This window comes from Dasypus novemcinctus, chromosome 2 (genome assembly GCF_030445035.2).
Source record: "Dasypus novemcinctus isolate mDasNov1 chromosome 2, mDasNov1.1.hap2, whole genome shotgun sequence".
Taxonomy (NCBI): domain Eukaryota; kingdom Metazoa; phylum Chordata; class Mammalia; order Cingulata; family Dasypodidae; genus Dasypus; species Dasypus novemcinctus.
In genome coordinates, this window is record NC_080674.1 from 112,893,629 (window position 1) to 112,913,869 (window position 20,241).

General features: G+C 35.5%; 1 protein-coding gene across 1 annotated transcript in view; it reads right to left on the reverse strand.

The window, feature by feature from the left end:
• Positions 1 to 20,241, reverse strand: part of FBXL17 (F-box and leucine rich repeat protein 17) — a 574,296-nt gene that overhangs the window by 410,453 nt on the left and 143,602 nt on the right. The window lies entirely within an intron of this gene.

The window sequence follows — 20,241 nt, forward strand, 5'->3', positions numbered from 1 at the left end:
TTATAGGGAAGGTATCTTTTTGATCAACTCTCTTAGTTTTTATCTGTGAATATTTTAAATTCTCCCTCATTTTTGAAGGACAATTTTGCCAGATAAAGAATTCTTGGCTGGCAGTTTTTTCTCTTTCATACCTTAAATATATCATACCACTGCCTACTCCCCTCCATGGTTTCTGATGAGAAACTGGCACTTAATCTTATTGCTGTTCCAAGGAATCTCTCTTTATCTTTGGTGTTTGACATTCTGACTGGAATGTCTGAGGGTAGGTTTATTAGAATTTATTCAGTTTGGAATACATTGTGCTTCTTGGACATGTATATATATATATGTCTTTCATACAGTTGGGGAATTTTGGGCCATTATTTTCTCAAATATTCTTTCTGCCCCCTTTCCCTTCTCTTCTTTTGGAACTCACATGATGTTTATGTTTGTCTGGTTTGTGTTGTCATTCAATTCCCTGAGACTCTGTTCAAATTTTTCCATTCTTCTATCACTTCTTCTGTCTGTGAAATTTCAAATGTCCTGTCTTCAGTTTGCTGATTCTTTCTTCTGCCTGTTCAAATACAAACTTTGTATGCTTCTTGAGTATTTGTAATCCTTTCTATTGTGCCTTCATTCCAGTAAATTCTATTGTGCTTCTTTTAATACTTTCAAGTTCTTCTTTATGCTCATCCAGGGTCTTCTTAATATCCTTTATGTCATTAACCATATTTTCCTTCTTCTCCTTAAATTGATTCATTGTTTTCTATTGTGTCTTCTCTGACTTTTTAATTTGTTCCTTTGGGCCATATCTTCCTATTTCTTAGTATGGCTTCTAATTTTTTGCTTATGTCTAAGTATCTGATTATCTTGATGTGTTTACTCTGAAGGTCAGTTTCTCTTTCTTATCTAGCATTTTGTTATTGATTGGCTATGTGCTAAGGCTTCTCTGACATTTCATTCATCAATATTTCCCAGCCAAAACAGGGCCAGGGATCCACGAAGGGGATGCAGACCCGTTCCAAAGGACCCTGAGGAGAGTCAGCAAAGATGCCTAAAAGCCTTTTTGTCAGCTCCTCAAGGATGCACTTTCCTTGCCTGACCAGCAGATGGTGCTCTTCAGCAAACTGTTCCCCAAAGGCCTAGGAATGCAGTGTGTTTTTACACCTCTACCAGCTCTACCCATCAGAGGCAGAGTAGAAACAATGGCATGGCATACCCTCTCCAGGACCCAGTGGTTTAAATTTGCTGGCCAAAACCCATCCTTAATAGGTGGCCATGCCCCTCTCCTCCCTGCCCTAATTCTTGAGAGGAGAAGAGGGTTCCCCACCCCTTCGAGTCTACAATAGCCAGCCAGGGATCTCACATGAGGCCGCTCACCTTGTGAGTGGGGGGTGGGTACCAGCACCTGTGGCAGAATGAGTTACTCATAGTTTTTCACCAGTTTCTTAGTCTCTGTCACACTCTTCCCTGGATGCTGCACATGTTGTTTCAAACATGTTCTACATATCCACTAGCTGTTCTTGGAGGTGGAGTGAGCCCTGCAGCATCCTTCTTGGCCATCTTCCATGTATATCCCCACATTAGCTCTTTTTTTTTTTAATGAGGTACCAGGGATTGAACCTAGGACCTTGCACATGGGAAGCAAGTGTTCAACCATTGAGCTACATCTGCTCCCTGCCACATTAGCTTTTAATGAACTCATTAGAGAGCTAAAATTCCCACCAGCCTGACTGCTAGTTAGCCCTTTCAAACTTTCTCTATAGTCATTTTTGTAATGGCCAAAGTATTGCATGACTTGTACCCAACATCTATCTGCTAGCTACTGTCCCCACAACATATTGCCTTGTTCTGTCCCTCCTCTCCTCTCCTGTTTCTGTATGTTCATGTCTGTGCAGTGGATTCCACCCTTACTCTGAGCTAAACTTAATCATACAAACAACCAAGCCTTTCTTTTGGGGCCCACCATCTCATAATGTCTATTTATCTCTCCCAAACACACAATTTAGTTTCTGGTGCTCTCCTTCTAGCCACAGGAATTCAAATGAACACAAGGGGTTGATGGTCAAGAGACACCAAATTACCTGTGCCTTTCCTTACTCTTCCTAATCCAAGTCACCTCCTCTTCCTTTCATTTTCAAACTAAACACATCAGGAACTGGCAATGGGTATCAGAGGAAGGGTCTCTATAAATTCAAATTGTTAAGACCTAGATCTGGAAACACAAGGACTGAATTTGAATCACTTATTTTCACCACATACCAGCCACACACTTAAACTCTTCAAAACTAATATCCTCATAGGAAACAGAAATTAAATGTGATAATGAATGTAAAGTCGTCCTATAGTGCAAGCTCAATACAAATGCTTTAAAATAAATCAGTTAATTTGGCAAAAGATAGAAGAGTTTATGTGTAAATCAGAGGGAAAATCTGAGTTTTCAAAATTTCATAAAGAAAAGACTTAAAACTTCAAAAGAAGTAAATTTTTTATGAGGTTTTTTGATTTAATTTTTGAGGGCGTTCAGTCTCTTTTTTCTGAAATCATGGCAATTTATTCTTAACTAGTATTGCAGAATTCACTATATCTGGAGTAGGCGATGTAACATGGTGAAGTAAGTACCTAAGTAAGTAAGTGAGGTAGGACCACTGTAAGAAAATAAAACAATAGGTGCAAGGGCCAAGTGATCTGAATGTACACAGTGTACAGAAAGAATTAAAAAGTCCATGAATCAAATTTTGTCTCTGATATAGACAACACCTTGAATATATTATTTGGCCTTCTGCACCTCAGTTTTCTTATCTGTAAAATGGAGATAAGACTATCAGACTAAACCTTTCTAATAAAAAGGCATCTAATAAATGCCTTTCACATAAAAATACAATGGAGACATATCTCTGTTTTACTGTTATGCCAGATTTCTTCTAACCTAAGGTTTTAAGTTTTTAACATAATATACATTAAAATTAATAACTCAACTTTTGATATTCATAGTTTATTAAAAAGTTTTCAGCATATTTTAATCTTTACTGACACCATATAATATTAAGTACCTTTTAAACATCTTCAGATTATTTGTGTTTTTTTTATTTTGCATCATTCATCTACATGATGCTAAAGAATGACATGATTCATATTGGTCTGTTGCCAGGGATTAACATATCAGTGAGCACTTCCAATTCCAGAATAAGATAATATAATCACTCCACTAAATAAAACTCAATACCCTGGGCAATATATAAAGCAAACATATGAAGACTTTGAAAAATGGAGAGAAGCAGGAAGACTAGTCAGGAGTAGAGATTTAAGCTAAAACATTGTGGTGAATTCCCTGATTTTTGCCTCATATATCCTGGATTGGGTACTAGTGAAGCTGGTAACCTGGAAACACCAATGGGCACCAATAGAAAAAGCCAAAGAAAACACTGCTTTCTTTTGACAAAGGACCGGGAAAGGTGCAATTTTTAAACAACAACCACCCTACTTCAAACAAACACAATGGAAAAACCTGCAACTCCTCCCACACCCCTATCAACAAAGGTCCCTGCTGGGATAGTGAAAGAGAAAACCAAGTGGGAGCAGGGAATCCCAAACCCATCCAACAGCAGGGAGGACCCCCATTGTATCAGTGGAGGCCATGCGGGGAGCAGCCCAGCCAAAATGGTGTCAGCAGAGGCATATTAGGGAGCCTCAAATTTCACCCCTGCCCAGTCCTAACAGGATACTCCCTGTTCTACCACCATAGTATCAAAAAAAAGGCCAAATTAGGAACCTGGACTTCTACCTCAATTGGAATAACAAGGTGGTGCCCCTCTTTCACCAATGGTGATGTGTCTGAGGAGGCCTGCTAATACAGAAGATCTAAATAACACCAAGAGTTTCATAACATAATATTCAAAATGTCCAGGTTTCAATTTAAATATTCTTCATCATACCGAGAACCAGGAAAATTTCAACTTGAAGGAGAAAAGGTAATCAACAGACTCTAACACTGAGATGACACAGATATTGAAATTATCTGACAAAAATTTTAAGGCAGTTATCAAAAAAATGCTTCAATGAAGAATTATAGGCATGCCTGAACAAATGACAAGTAAATAGACGTCTCTGTAAAGAAAAAGAAAATATAAAGAAGAACCAAATGGACATTTTAGAATTGAAAAATATAATAACCAAACTGAAAATGTCACTGGATCAGCTCAACAGCAGAATGAAAATATGAGAGGAAAGAATCATTGAACTCAAAGATAGAACAACAGAAAGTTACCAATCTGAACAACACTAAGAAATAAGATGGAGAACAACTAACAGAGGCCTGGACTCCGATGTAACTACAACAAAAGATCTAATATTCAGGTCATCAGAATCCCAGAAAAAGAAAAGAAAGAATGTGGGACTAAACAGGAATCCAAGCAAATAATGGAAGAAAATTTTCCCAAATTTGGTTAAAGACATACATCTACAGATTCAATAAGATGAGCGAATCCCTAACAGGATAAGCCCAAAGAAATCCATGTTAAGACACATTATAATCAAATTCCTAAAAACTAAAGCCAAAAATAAAAAACTTCAAAATCAGCAAGCAAGAAATGACACTTACGTAAGAGGGCGAAACAATCTGAATGAAGTACCTAGGACATTTTTCAAGTGCTGAAAGAAAAGAACTGTCAAGCATCAATTCTATATTCAACAAATATCCTTTAGGAATGAAGAGGAAATCAAGATATTCACAGATGTTGCCAGCAGACCTACCCCCTAAAAGAATAACTAAAGGAAGGTCTTGAAATGGAAGGACAATGATAAAAGAATCTTGCAACATCAGGAAGAAAGAGCAACAGAAAGAACAAAAATAAGTATTAATACAATAGAGTTCCCTTCTCCTCTTGGGTTTTCTAAATTAAGTTTGACGGTTGAAATATTTAAGCTAGGGACAGGCTGAGAAAAATCCAAAGCCAGGTTCAGCACACAGTTAAGGTTCCTTTCCCATTTCTTCCTCTTTCTCAACCAGTAAATGTGCATACTGATCTTGATCTCTCTGCCTGGAGACCCATCTTACTATTTTAATTGACCCTGCACTCAATGACTAGACTTGCTTTATCCATTTCTGCTTCTAGAAAGGAGAATGTCAGTTTCTATGATAAAAGCCAGGAATGCATCTGAGTTACATATAAGACTTCTATTCATGATCTATAATCACAGAAAGAACATATAGTTAAGAGAAGGCTGTTTCCCACTTCTTTGGCCAAACACAATTAAATTAAATTAAATATACTTCTTTATTCTGTACCAACATGGTAAATTATAAAAACATATCAAATCAATATTATAAACTGTTCCATGCATGTTTATTCGACTTATTCAAATAATGAAGCTTGTTTCTCCTCTACCTTTGAAGGGACATGAAGTGATATAAGAGTGTGATTTACATTGAAACAGAAAGAAAAGGGAGCTTTGCACTCCTGCAAAGAAAAGTATGAAGCCATCAAGTCTGCTTGGCCACACTTCACATTCCACTGCCCTAAGCAAGATGCATTCAGGAGCAGCCAGAGTTGAGAATAATAAACCATACGTGACAAATCCCCATAGAGGACCACCACATTAAGATATCCCTTGGGGAAATGAACTTCTCCTTCTTTTAAGCAAAAGTAAACTACAATTAATGAAGAGAGTACAAAAACAGTTAGGAAAAGTGATACCTCTCCTCCTACCTCTAGGGCACACATTTGTGGCATTCATGAAAAAAAAAAGTGGCCTTATTATTTTTTAAGAATTGTTTCATATCCAAGAAGCCATATAAATCTCATCAAAGGGTTTTAAAATGTTTAAAAACCAAGAAATTTAGATGTTTCAGTACCATTAATGCTAACCTCGGCACTGCAACTGCTACCAATCAATTTTTTCCTTTTAGAAAGAATGCATAATTTTGATGAATGCCATTGCAAATCACACACTAAAAACATAATTCTTCATATGAATGGAGCCAATATCTTTTGGCACGCGTGTCACCATCACAATATAGCTGCTAATCTTCAAATACAGTTATTAATAACTTGAGAAAATCACTTAGAAGACCAATTCTCCTTTTTTAAGGTCAATGATTACCACAGTTAATGACCAATTAGTTTTAGTGATTTCTGTCTTGAACTATACATCATATTTTAAACTAAAAGAAGTAATAATGATGTATTTGAAAGGGTGTTTTTCACTGACCATCTATGCTCACTAAAACTATAATTGTTTGTATTTTAAATATTTTATTTTATTTTATTTTTTTTTTTTAAAGATTTATTTATTTATTTAATTTCCCCCCCTCCCCTGGTTGTCTGTTCTTGGTGTCTATTTGTTGCGTCTTGTTTCTTTGTCTGCTTTTGTTTCTTTGTCCGCTTCTGTTGTCGTCAGCGGCACAGGAAGTGTGGTCGGCGCCATTCCTGGGCAGGCTGCTCTTTCTTTTCACGCTGGGCGGCTTTCCTCACGGGCGCACTCCTTGCGCGTGGGGCTCCCCCACGTGGGGGACACCTTTGCGTGGCACGGCACTCCTTGTGCGCATCAGCACTGCGCATGGCCAGCTCCACACGGGTCGAGGAGGCCCGGGGCTTGAACCGCGGGCCTCCCATGTGGTAGACGGATGCCCTAACCACTGGGCCAAAGTCCGTTTCCCTAAATATTTTATATAATCATTCAGTCACTTGAATTTTGTTTGTTTCTTTCTTGTAGCTGGTGTTGCTTTAGCATGAAGAGAGGAATAGGAGCAGAGGATGAGGGAAAGGAAAATCCTAAGTAAACCCTATTACATTTATAAAATACTAGTAAACATGTTTGGGGTAGAAAATATAAATGTTACTGTGATGGTTAATTTCATGTGTCAACATGACTAAGTTATGGTGTCCAATTGTTTAGTCAAGCTGAAGTTATGGTGTCCAGTTGTTTAGTCAAGCTGATTGTTACTGTGAGGGTATTTCATGGATTTATATTATTAGTCAGTTGATTGCATCTATGGCTGATTATATCTATAATCAACAAGGGAGATTGTTTTCAGCAAGAAGACAAGTTTCATCCAATCAGTTGAATGTCTTAAAGAAAGAACTGATAATTTCAACAGTCAGAAAGAATCTCTTTCTCTACTTCAGCCAGCCAAGTTCTGGGAAATTCAACATTATCATAAAGTTCCAAATTTGTGGCCTGCCCTACAGATTCTGGATTCACCAATACCCAGAGTCCCATGAGCCAATTCCTATAATAAATGCGTGTATATATATATATACACACACACACAAGTACTAAAACACATAAAAAGGGAAGAAAAAGCTATCTTCCCTTCACTTTCATTCCCAAAGGCAATCATGATTTTCTTTTAATTCCTTATGAAAAAATTTTTAATGCATAGGCTCATGCATGTACCTGTTTATTTTTCTTTTTAACTTTATATAACTGTTTCAGATGTTACACACTGTTCTGCAGCTTTCTTTATTCACTTACGATATCTTGGACATACTTCAACATTAGCATATATAGATCGAATTTACTTACTAGCTGATAGTATTTCATCATATGAAGATACAAATTATTTAAACAGTTCCATATTGAGGAATATATAGGTTATCTACCATTTTTGTAGTTTATTTTGTTATTATAAACATCTTTGTACAAATACTTCGGAAAATTTGTGCAAGTAATTACCCTCAGCACTGTAGAGACAAATATGTCTTTTAAATTATGAGATATTCTGCTACACAGTCTTCCAGAAAGACTGCACTAATTTATACCAGCCACTGAAGAGACTGTCCCTTTTTCCACATCCTTGCTACCACCAAGTATTATCAAATCCCTTATTTTCACCAACATGCAAGGTAAAAAAAAATTTCAAAATTGTTCTCACTTGAAGTTCTTTCACTATTAATAATAGTATAAACATTCTCATATTTGATTAAAAGATGGTTTTTTAATTATTATTTTCTTATTTAGTTAGAAGCAGGAAAATCAAGTCTGCTCCCTTTATGTTAGGGCCTAACATATATAACAGGCACTCAATAAATGGCATTTCCCTTATCAGGTGAGTCAAACAAGAGTTTAATAGAAATCTTCCTGAAGAAACCCAGGCCTTATTATTCTGACACAATCTAATATCTAGTTTTCAAAATTCACTTGAAACTGAGCCAACAGAAGCTGGCAACACTACAGGAGAGGCAGATTACAAATAGAATACAACACAATAAACACAATATGCAGTCTCATTCCTGTAGCTATAATTGTAGACAATTTTCTACCCTGTTATATTTAACAGTTATCCACATTATATAAGTCTTTTGTAAACCTAAACAACATCCCATCATTCCTATATAGAGTATTGTTTTATAGGTTTTTACTCTTCATATAAATAGTATATTACACACATCATTCTATAATTTGCCTTCATTTTTTCACTCAATATTATGTTGCTGAGATGTAAACATGATGACACATGTAGCTCTAATTCAGTCATTTTAAACACTTCCAATTCTTTAATATGTGATGATTTATTAGTTCTCATACTTAATGGTGTTTATTACAAACAATACAATTAATATTCTTGCACATGAGCACACATACCATACCTTCTCTAAAATATGTGTATGTGTGTGTGTACCTTGAAGTAGAATTTTTCTTAAAAGAAGCTTTTGCATAAGTACTGGAGAGTACGTAAAGGAAACCCCTTCCACTATAGGTGGGAATATAAATTAGTATAAAAACACTTTGGAGATTTATTTGGCAGTATCTTAGAAAGTTTCTTCTTCTGTGATTGCAGAAGTAGTTTACCCCTCAGGTTATTTCCAGTATTATGATTTTATAATTGGGAGGCTTTCTTGTCATCAGTTATAAAACTGGATTAGGTATAGAGGTTTTAGTGCAAATGAGCACAATGGTAAACATACTAATACATGATTGAAGAACAGTGTTTTACAGGGTTAAAAAACATCAAAAGTACTAAATCAAATCAGTAAGCTAAGACAAAATACCTTGCTGATAAAAATAATTCTGATAAAAAAGAATTCTGAAAGACTGTATTTTCAAATTGCTTCTAAAATTTCTGGTATAAAAGAAGTGACTAAAAGCTGGTAAAAGCATAGTAATACATTTGGTATGAATTCCAGCAGTCACTGTTTTATCTGAAAGTTGACAGTGCACATATGCCTGGGGATTTAATGCTATTTAAGTATATTCTACTACATATAGAAAGATACATGAAGCACATATCAGACTACCCCTGGCTTTGAAAATGAGAGCAAAAAGTTATAGAAATGACTCTAGGCCCCCAAGAGAGCTCTATAGATATCAAATGTCCCTTACAACAGAGAGGTAATCACTATTTCATCCACAAAACTGGGAGCAGGTACTGATACTCTTCTTTTTTTTTTTTTTTTTTTTTTTAGGTACCAGGGGCTGGGGATTGAACCCAGCACCTAGTATGTGGGATGCCGGTGCTCAACCACTGAGCCACACTGGCTTGCCTGAGTTGGTTTTTTTCATTTGTTTTGCTTGTTGTTTGTCTTTGTTTTTTTCAAGAGGCACTGGGAACTGAACCCGGGACCTCTCATGTGCAGGGGGGTAGCACTCAACCATTTGAGCCACATCTGCTCTCTGCTACTATACTTTATGCTCTAATTGTGCAGAGCAAATCTGGACCAGCATCCAGAAAAATCCATTAAACCTGTACTCTTTGGAAAGGCATAACCTGATGTGAAGATATTCTGAGGCCCCTGAGTAGAGTCTCTGGATCTTCTAATGAACTTCCTTAGATTCTATATCAGTAATCTGAGTTATTCTAAAGAAATACAATCATAAATCAGCTCAGCAAGTGAAAGCAGATCTCGATACCAATAAAACATTCTCAGAACAAACATTTTAAATTAATGATGATCAAAGCAACTGTTGGAGCTAATATAGAAAATCAATGCTTTCCCAAGCTGTATATGAAATTTCCCTTTAAAAAACAGAGAAAGGGCATTTAATTCTAGGAAAAAGATGTATATTCTTTTTTACATCTTCATTTCTGTGCCTCAGCAAGTTGCACATAATGGCAATTCAGTTATTTAAGCATATGGAATGGTTCCTTGAAGATTGTCTCCAAATGACCTATTCCTGCTAAATGCTTTACTTTAAATCTTTATTCATATTTTAATATTTGTTAAACTATATTAGAGATACCATCTCTCTACTCAAAGTCCTTTGGATTGTAAAAACACTTTGGATTGTAAAGCCTTTATAATGGTAGCCTTCAATTTCACATGGCTTACCAAAATCACTTGTAAAGTTATATTACTCTTTCTATATTCTCTGATCTCTTTACAAGACAAAAAGTATTAATAAAGTAGGTCAGATTCTGCCATCGGTTAACTTCTCCTGCTCCCCCACGCTCTCACACCACCCATATTCAGTCCATCCTCCTTGGCTCTAACATGCATCATTACCAATTAAAGATAATTAGAACTAGCAATAATTTAAGCAGTAATTAGGCATATGCAGCAAATAATTTAAAATTTGTGAGGTCATATCCACATGAAAGTAGTATTAGATGTGAAATCAACTTCCTACAATATAGGTATCCTTAGGTAAACTCATGCATTACACTCATGGAAACAATTAAGGCCTGAATAGGTTTCATAAAATCTAGAATTTCAAATTTAAGGAATTTTCAAGATGTATTACATTTAAGAAAATTACTGGTAAAAATGAGATATTATCGCTCTTAAAAAATGGTAATCTGTGCTGCTAGGGGAAAAAAGAGGAACAATGTTAAAAATAATTTACAACATATTCAATTTAATTTCCCCAGCTGAACTTCAACTGGCTAAACTATATACTACTCCCTGTTATTTCAGAAGTGACAAGACACCAATTAATTACCAATTTCAAAAATGTTCTGCCTATACATAGCTTCTTCCCTAATTCACTAAAGAAGAAATTCTGTCTCCATGCTTTCCTTTTTCCCCTGCTTAAATTACCACTGTTAATAAGTTTGATGATCCAATTATGAACTGAAATCATCAGAACATCCTAAAGACATCACTTATTCCCAAGGGATGAACTCAACACAGAAAATGAAAATAAAAAATGCCTCTAATTTCTCAAGCAGCTCTTTTAACTCTGTAATGTTGAACAGTAACAGATCCCTATTAAATTGTATTCCAAGGAAACATAAATTTGTAGAATATTTAATAATTTAAGAAAAGCCATCATTTCACAAAAAGTGTAATTATCCCACAAAGGTAAGCTAAATCTGAAGATAAAACACCACCCTCTCTCTGCTTTCTCCTCACAGGGCTGTCAGAGGCACTGCATTATGCCCTTCAGAAAATCTTGCAGGATCAATATTCAAGTTACACCTAATGTCCTCTTACTTGAATTGGCCAGGTACATATATCTGTGCCTCTTGGGTTACAGATTTATTGCAATAGGGCACTGTGCAACTCGCACACTAAGTTTGCTGCTTTATCTACATTCCCATTATGTTAGAAAAAATTTAGTGTAGATGTAGTAAGCACAAAGGACTTATGCAACATAATGGAAAAGAATACTGAGTAAGGATTATCTCCATCAAACAGATTACTATTCTATTGATATATGTCAATATATATCAATATATGTATATACCTCAATACACATTTGTTGTTTGTTTTCAGACATATGGAAACATGTTTTCCCCCATAATCTAGAAGAACATTAAGACAGAACATCATTGAGTGAGATTTTTAAATGAAAATAAGTATGCTCCAGTATTCTGGAGGCTTAGCATGCAGCATATTTTAACTATACCATAAAATGGATTTTAACTGATCATTTGGTTGTTTCTATAATCTTTTCTTTCTAGCATTTTATAAAATCATAAATAGAGAAATGGCATCATTTTTGAGGCTTACTCATTGATGACTTCATTTCAACAGATTCAAAGGTAAATTCAGAGGGATTGACAGGTGACTGCTAAGGGGTATGGAGTTTTTCTTTTGGGAGTAATTAAATTGTTCTAAAATTCTTTTGGTGATGAATTCACAACACTGTGATTATATTAAAAGCCAATGATTATATACTTTGGATAGATAATTTGGTATGTGAATATATCTCAATAAAACTGCTTTAAAATAAGTAAATACGGAAGAATAGCCAGATAGCAGCTATGTATAGTAGGAGAAGCAGAGAGAGACTGAGAGGTGATGAGTTTTTTGTTTTTTTGTTTATTATTGAAGTAATGAAAATGCTCTAATAATGATTGAAGTGATGAATGCACAACTATGTGATTATGCCAAATACCATTGATGGTACACTTTGGATGGATTGTATGCTTTACTAGTATGTATCCATAAAATGATTTGTTCCAAAAAAAAAAAAAAAGGTAAATTCAAAAAAGAGAAAGAATAGGCTTCAGGGTTTGTTTGGTTTTTTTTGGTTGTTTTTTTTTTTAAAGCAATCCAATAACTGATTCCTAATACGCAGCAGATTTTCCTGGTTTGTGGGAATAAACAGAACTTGGATGGGCTCATATCAAGGCTCAACCCCCAAGGAGTTCTCTGGGCTTGTGTCCATGAAAAGACTGACCAAGTGTACAACATGATGATCTATTTCTCATCTCCCAGAGTCCAACAAAGGCAGGTTGGCATTTCTAACATGGGAAACATGTTAAATTTATTTGTACACATTGAATTGCTTTAAACAGTTGAAAATTAGATAATGGAGATCTTAAAATCTAAAATAAATGTCTAAAAAAAAATGTTTTTTTAAACAATGTATCACTTTCCTTCCAGAGCCTCTTTCTAGCAAGGCAATCTCAGCAAAACTGAGTTTTAAAAGATGTTATTACAAACAGAATCCAAACTTTTTATTGGTTATTGGGGAGGGGAGAATTAATACTAAAACTGCAGAGCTGTTGTGATAATGAAGTGAGAATCTACATAAAAGTGCTTACCAAAAATTATGCACAAATTATAGCAACTTTGAATATTGGCTTCTATGTGGACTCTGGAAATAGCCAGCTTTCTACCCTTAGATAAGCCAGTTCCCCTCTCTGGGTGTGGTTTCTCATCTGTAATATAATACTCATGGATTCTGACCTTCTGATCTGGACCAGTATGGAAGGAAACCTGAGAGAGTGTGGGCTTCTTACCTTATATAAATATTACAAACAACCTTTTAGTATCTTCATTTATGCCCATCGTAGGTACTCAGGAAACATTTGTTAGATGGATGTAGAAACATTTATTCTGCTATATGTAAGAGTAAAATTAGAATAAAAAATGAAACTACCAATGAAGAGGTACTGTTCCTGCCTACTGAATTTCTCTAAATGGGCAAGTGTCCTCCTAGGTAAAGAACACCAAAAAGATGCTGAACAGAGCAAACCACGAGAAAAGGGTTAAGATCACCTAAACTGGAAATAGATCAAGATCTAGAATGAAACCAACTGTAAATCATAAGCAAGGCCAAAATCACTCAAAATATATGTAGTATTAAAAACCCAAACCCTGAAGCAAAGATCAGAGTCAAGAAGGCACAGAAAAGATGGGTCTTCTGGCAGGTTATTTCGTATTATTAATACCTTTTATTTAGGTTATTTACATATATCTCATCTCTCTGACTAGACTACAACTTCCTTGGAAGCTAGGATTATTATCTAATTTACATATCCATGCCCTGCTATGCCTAGCACCTTGCAGACATTCAATTAGTATTAGGGAAATTAAGTACTATGCCTCCTGAAAAAAAGTAATGCTTATCTTGACATTCAAACAAAACATCAGCTAAACTGAAGTCAAAATATTTATCATTGGGCAAGAGTTTTGTTTTTTCTTTACTTTTGGCTTTCATTTTATTAAAATTATGCATGAATTATTAAATAATTCTACAAGGTTACAAAAAAAAAATTTGCAGGCACCCCTGCCCACTGTATTTCCACCATTTCCTTCTTCCCAGAAGTATTTTCAGATCTTTCAGGTAATTATTTTGGAATTGACTTCCATATCTATTAGTCATTATCTGTTGATTTTTGAACATGAAAACAAGGGCTGAGCTCTATTTCCTTTTCCCATATCCAACAAACAATCTTTCCTATCAAGTTGTATTATAATTTTGGGTAGATTTGTATTCAATGTTTATATAATTATGGCAATGAACAATATTCAGAGTTGGGCCCCGTAATATGTTATAATTCTTTACTCAACAACTTTTTGTTTAACCTGTGATTAATAACTGTCTTATTTTGGTTGTTTTTGCTAGGTATTTCCTTGCTTAGTTTTCTAAGTATGTATCACAAATTCAATACCAAATACTTCACCAGAGAATAGTTTAGGAATTTTGCTGCACATTATGAATATTGTGCCCTTTTGGCATTTGAAGGAACATAAAGATCTAACTTTTAAACAATATTTTAGTTACCAGCCTCTTACTCATTTGAACAGGACTGTTAGGCCTGGGTCATACACTGCCTAGGCTTTATATGAGTTACAAATATTTCACATGTTGTAGAACTTTATACTGATCAGATATCATTTAAAACTTTAAAATTGTTTTAATGTGGTGTAATGGAAACAGCACAGGATATGGAGACAGATCTAAATGAAAATTTTGGATTCTCCCTAACTGAACAAGTCACTAACTTCTTTGACCCTCAGTCTTCTCATCTATAAAATAGGTATTGCTGGGCTATCATAAGATATAACTTCTGATTCCTCTACTCACTGGAATAATTTAAGAATAACAAAAGACTTGGGTAACATTTCCCATACCCATAAGCCCCCCATGATAGGACAGAGAATTAATGGAAGCCTACCAGGCCCTCATTGACCAAGGGAATAATCTTAAGGGCTGGTAAAGGTAGTAAATGCAACAAGAGTCATTTGGGCCCCAAAGGTCAGGAAGAGCAGTAAATGAAGATGATAATCATTATTATATACTGAATACTTACTATTTAGTAGGAACTATCTAATTTAGTCCTCGGTATCAGAAGCTGTGAGGCAATTTTGTCCACTTTACAGATGAGAAAGTGAGGTAGAGTAATAAGTAACTTGTCCAAGTTCAAAGATCCTAAGGGACAGAGTTAGAGTCAGAAAACCTGGGCTGTAAGCATGGCTTGGCCCCTTATTAGCTAAATGGTCTTGTCTAAGTCTTTTAGCCTTTCTGTTTCCTCAACTGTAATCAAGGAAGTTTAGGCTAAATGACATTTGACTTCTTTTTTTGCTAAACCACTCTAGGATTCTATAATCTAGTTGGTGAAAAACTAATCAACAGAAGAGTCTTTAAGGATTATTTCTGAAGTAGAAACATACAGAGAATTTAAAAGAAAGTCCAACTACATAAATTGGATCCAGTAACCAACAGAAAAATGAAACACAAGCAGACCTGCAGTGATATGCTATAAAAAAAAACTGTGATATGCTATATCCAGAATCTACATATTTCCAAGGCATCCTAATGAAGGTAATTATACAATTTCTTTTTAAATAACAAACTCTGTGATTTAAAAGTGGCAGGGTTTTCTCTTGTCTTTTTCTTCTAACAATGTCACTGGCTGCTCTCAGCAGTTTTCATAGCATAATTTGAATTGGAAAAGAGAAAGCACTAACGACACAAAGAAACTGAAGAGACATGATGTAGGAGGGAGTCAGGTATCAAGCAAATATGTTGGTTTTTAAAAAATAGAGCATAACCCATCAAAAATCCCTATCAATATGGAATTTGAAGGTTTCTTGAAATCTGTGACTTAAAGCCTCTGAAAAGCAAAAACCATGAAACTTGTTTTATTATAAAAACTGGAATTAAGTTTTAGAAAAACAAAAACAAAATCTTAGAAAAAACAAAATTGAAGGAATCATGCTACCTGGCTTTAAGCACACTACAAAGCTAAAGTGGTAAAAACTGCATGACTTTGGCATAAGGATAAATATACTGACCAATGGAACCGAATTGAGAGGACAAATACAGACCCATGCATATATGGTCAACTGATATTCAACAAGGTCACTAAGTCCACTCAACTGGGACAGAATAGTCTCTTCAGCAAATGGTGCTGAGGGAACTGGATATCCTATCCAAAGGAATGAAAGAGGATCACTATCTCATGCTCAATATAAAAAGACCTAAATATACGAGCAAAGACCATAATAAGCTCCTAGAAGATAATGGAGGGAGGCATCAACAAGATCTTATAGTAGGAAATGGTTTCATAAACTTTATATCCAAAGAGTAAGCAACAAAAGAAAAAACAGAAAAATAGGACCTCCTCAAAATTAAAAGCTTTTTTGCTTTCTTACTGTCAAGAAAGTGAAAAGCAGACTACTCAATGGAAGAAAATATTTGGGAACTACTTATCCAATAAGGGTCTTATAACCAACATATATAAAGAAACCTTATATCTCAAAAATAAAAAGACAACCAATTTTTTAAAATGGGCAAGAGATTTGAAACTTTTCCAAAGAAAGAGAAACAGCTAAAAAGCACCTGAAAAGAGGCTCAACATCAATAGCTATTAGGGAAATGCCAGTCAAAACTATAATGAGATATTTTATACCTACTAGACTGGCTGATATTAAAAAAACAAATTGCAAGAGTTGGAGAGATGTGGAGAAAGAGGAACATTTATTCACGTTGCTGGGAATGTAGAATGTTGCAGCCACTGTGGAGGATGGTTTTGCAGTTCCTCAGGAAACTAAGTATAGAACTGCCATATAACCCAGCAAACCCACTACTAGGTATATACCCAGAAGACTTGAAAGTAGGGACACAAACAGATACACGCAAACTAATGTTCATAGGAGCATTATTCACAATTGCCAAAAGTTGGAAGCAACCCAGGTGTCCATCTCCATCAACAAATGAATGGATAAACAAAATATGGGTATATACATACAATGGAATATTACTTAGTGTAAGAAGGAATGAAGTATTGACACATGCGAAAACACGGATGACCTCAAAGACCTTATGCTGAGTGAAGTAAGGCAGCCACTAAAGGACAAATATTGCATGATCTTACTGATATAAACTAAGGATACTGAGCAGACTGACAGAGGTAGACTCTGGAAGATAGGTTACCAGGAGATAGAAAGTGAGTAGAGAGTGTTGAGCTTAATCTGGGTAGAATCTATGATAAGGTGGAGGGTGGTGGTTTGGCAGTGGTTAGTGGTGATGGAGGTACAGCAATGTGAGTGTGAGTGGGGTTGGGGGGGGGGGGGGTGAGCCATCCATGGAGCTGGGCAGAGGGTTAGGAAAGGAACAAGTGAATGGGTGGCTCAGTGAACTCTGAGGAGGCAGAGGATTGTGGTTGAGAATACAATTGTGGGGGGTGTTCTTTCAGGATCTTTGGGAGAGGAGTGTCACTGTTGCAGAGTATAAGTGGTGGGGAGATGTGTGGGGAGGGTCGCACCTGGGGCATGCCTCTATGGGATATGAATGTGACTGTGTTATCATAACGTGTTTTTCTCAGTGGGTGGAGACCCACACAGTAACCAACAAAAGTATTAACTCCCATCCTAAGGAGTCCTGATCCCTTCCATAGAGAATGGCAAAAATCTCTGTAGTATATAGTCAGTGCATAATAAAAGAAAACAGGCCAATATGCCAAGATTTTGATATTAATGCTTGAACTTATGAGCCTTATTCCTGTGAAATTGAAAATTAGCCCAATAATAACTAATGCCTAAGAGTTACCTCCAGAAAACCTCACTGTTACTCAAATGTGGACTCTAAACCAAACTCAGGAAATAAACTGAATGTCTTCCCCCCATGACATGGGACATTACTGCTGGGGATGAGCCTCCCTGGCACTGAGGGATTAATATGAAGCACCAACCATCAATGTATTTGGAAAAAGACCTTGACCAAAGAGGAAAACATTAAACACAGAAGAGTTTTTATGGCTAAGAGATTTCAAAGTGAGTCAGGAGATCATTTCAGAAGTTACACTTATGCAGGTCTCATACAGGTATGCACCCAAGGGCTATAGAGACGTCTAGACACTACAGGCAAGGCACACAACTCCATGAAATCAGTACCCTGTCGGTGGGCCTTATTTTGGAATAAATGATAATCTATTGCCTCAATATAACAGAGTTAGATTCATTTATAATTTCCCTACTCACAATTCTCCTACCCCTTTTATTTGAACCTATAATTAGCACTATATCCAGAAACTTAAATCTTTGGTCTGTTCATATGCCAGTTAAGCCCTGAATCTCAGCAGAATTGTGGCCAACACCTACTCTCTTTCACACTTGCCCAGGACAACGAACAAAATGATGATGAAGAACAAGTCCCATCCCAAAAAGCAAAGAGTATCTATAACTGCAAACAAAACAGTTCCTTCCATCAATCTGAACCAGAATGGAGATCATCAGCCCAAATTCCTCAAGACTGAAGAATGAACAAACATAAGGAAGGAATGCAATCACAGACCAAAGTAGACTTATTGTTATTGTAGGAACAGACGACCTTGTAACATTGATATAAAGATAGTGGTTACCAGAGGTTCTGAGGGGAGGAGGAGGAAGAATAGGTGGAACACAGGGCATTTTTAGGGCATTGGAATTGTTCTGCATGTTACTGCAATGATGGATACAGGCCAGCATACATTTTGTTAAAACCTATAAATCTGTACAGTGTGAAGTGTAAACCGTAAACTATAGACCTTGGTTAGTAGCAATGCTTCAATATTTGTCCATCAATGGTAACAAATGTACCACACCAATGTAAGATGTTATTATAGGGAATTGCATGAGAGGGAGAGGGGGTAGGATATATGGGAATCCCTTATATTTTTTATGTAAACTCTGTAATCTAAAACTTCTCTAAAAATAGGGTTTATTGTTAAAATTTTTTTTGCAAAGAATTCAGAGCATTCTAATGTAAAAAAAAATCTTTCTAATGTAAGTGTCCAATTTAACTCTAGCATAGTAGACCAAGCCCAGGCACTGACACTGGTCCTTGGCCTGCCATTTGCTGGCTGTGTCATCATGTCCAACACACCTGACCTCTCTTGAGTCTTATAGTTTCCTCCACACTGCATCTGTTAGAAATGAGTAAGATTAATATATGTGAAAGGGCTTTGTAAACTAGAGAAAAAAGTTACTATTTAAAAAGGTGAAAACTTCTGAGGAAATCAGAGGAATGTTCAATTTCTCAATGTCAAAGGTGAACTAATATGAGATGTAAAAAACACAAAGCAAAACAAAATAAAAGGCAAAAGGAATTCACAAGGTGAGACATATATGGATAAAGGGAGTACTCTAAAAGGAGATTTTTTCAATAGCTAGTAAAACCAAAATTTAAATACTAGAAGATAATGCAATAAAATACTATTTTGGTCTTTGAACTAATAATTTTTTAGTCTAGGCTAAGATGAAGCTTCTTTTGTAATTTACCTATAAAGATTGCCTCCTGGCTGGAGAGCTGCACAGGTCTGACCTCCTCATTTCATCAATGTTGATATCACAGTTTTGTGCTTTGCACAGTTAAAAATGTTGGGCTCTCTTCATTGTCTTGTGCAGGGGTTTTATGTATCTATTCAAGCAAAATTATTAGAAAAAAGTATCAATAATTTAAAATAAATATGATACATCTAATAAGGAAATAAATGTGAAGCATGAATAAGAAACCATTACAAATAATTTAAAAAGAAATTTTTTAGAAACTAGTTTTAAAAATATAACTGATATAGTAAAAAATACAATAGAGGAAATAAATAGCAGTATGGATACAACTAATAAATGAATTACTGATCTAGAAAATCAGATTGGGGATCTTTCCTAAAAGGAAACAACAAGAAATGATAAGATATAAGAAAAAGAAAAGCCAATAGATAGAAGGAGATGTGCAAATATCCACATAATAGGAGTCCCAGAAAAAAAAAAAAACATGAGGGGAAGGAAGTAAGGAGAGAAACAATGAGGAGAAAATATTTGAAGGAATAATTAAAATAAATTTTCTAGAACTAAAGGAAGATGAAAGATCTCAGATTGAAAGGGTTCTCAAACAGCACAAATTAGGAAAAAATCTATTCAATGACACATGGTTAAAGTTTAGACAAATCAAGACAATGATAAAATTTCTAAGATCTCCAGAGAGAAAGCAGATAAACTGTGGAACAACACTGGATACAGGAACACAAGGTAGCAACATTTTAAATTACTGAAGGAAAATAATTTTGAATCTAAAAATTTATATCAAACTAAATTGTCAAAGGAGAAAGCAGAACAAAAACTTCTCAAGTGTACCAGGCCACAACTGGTTTGCCCCAAACAGAAA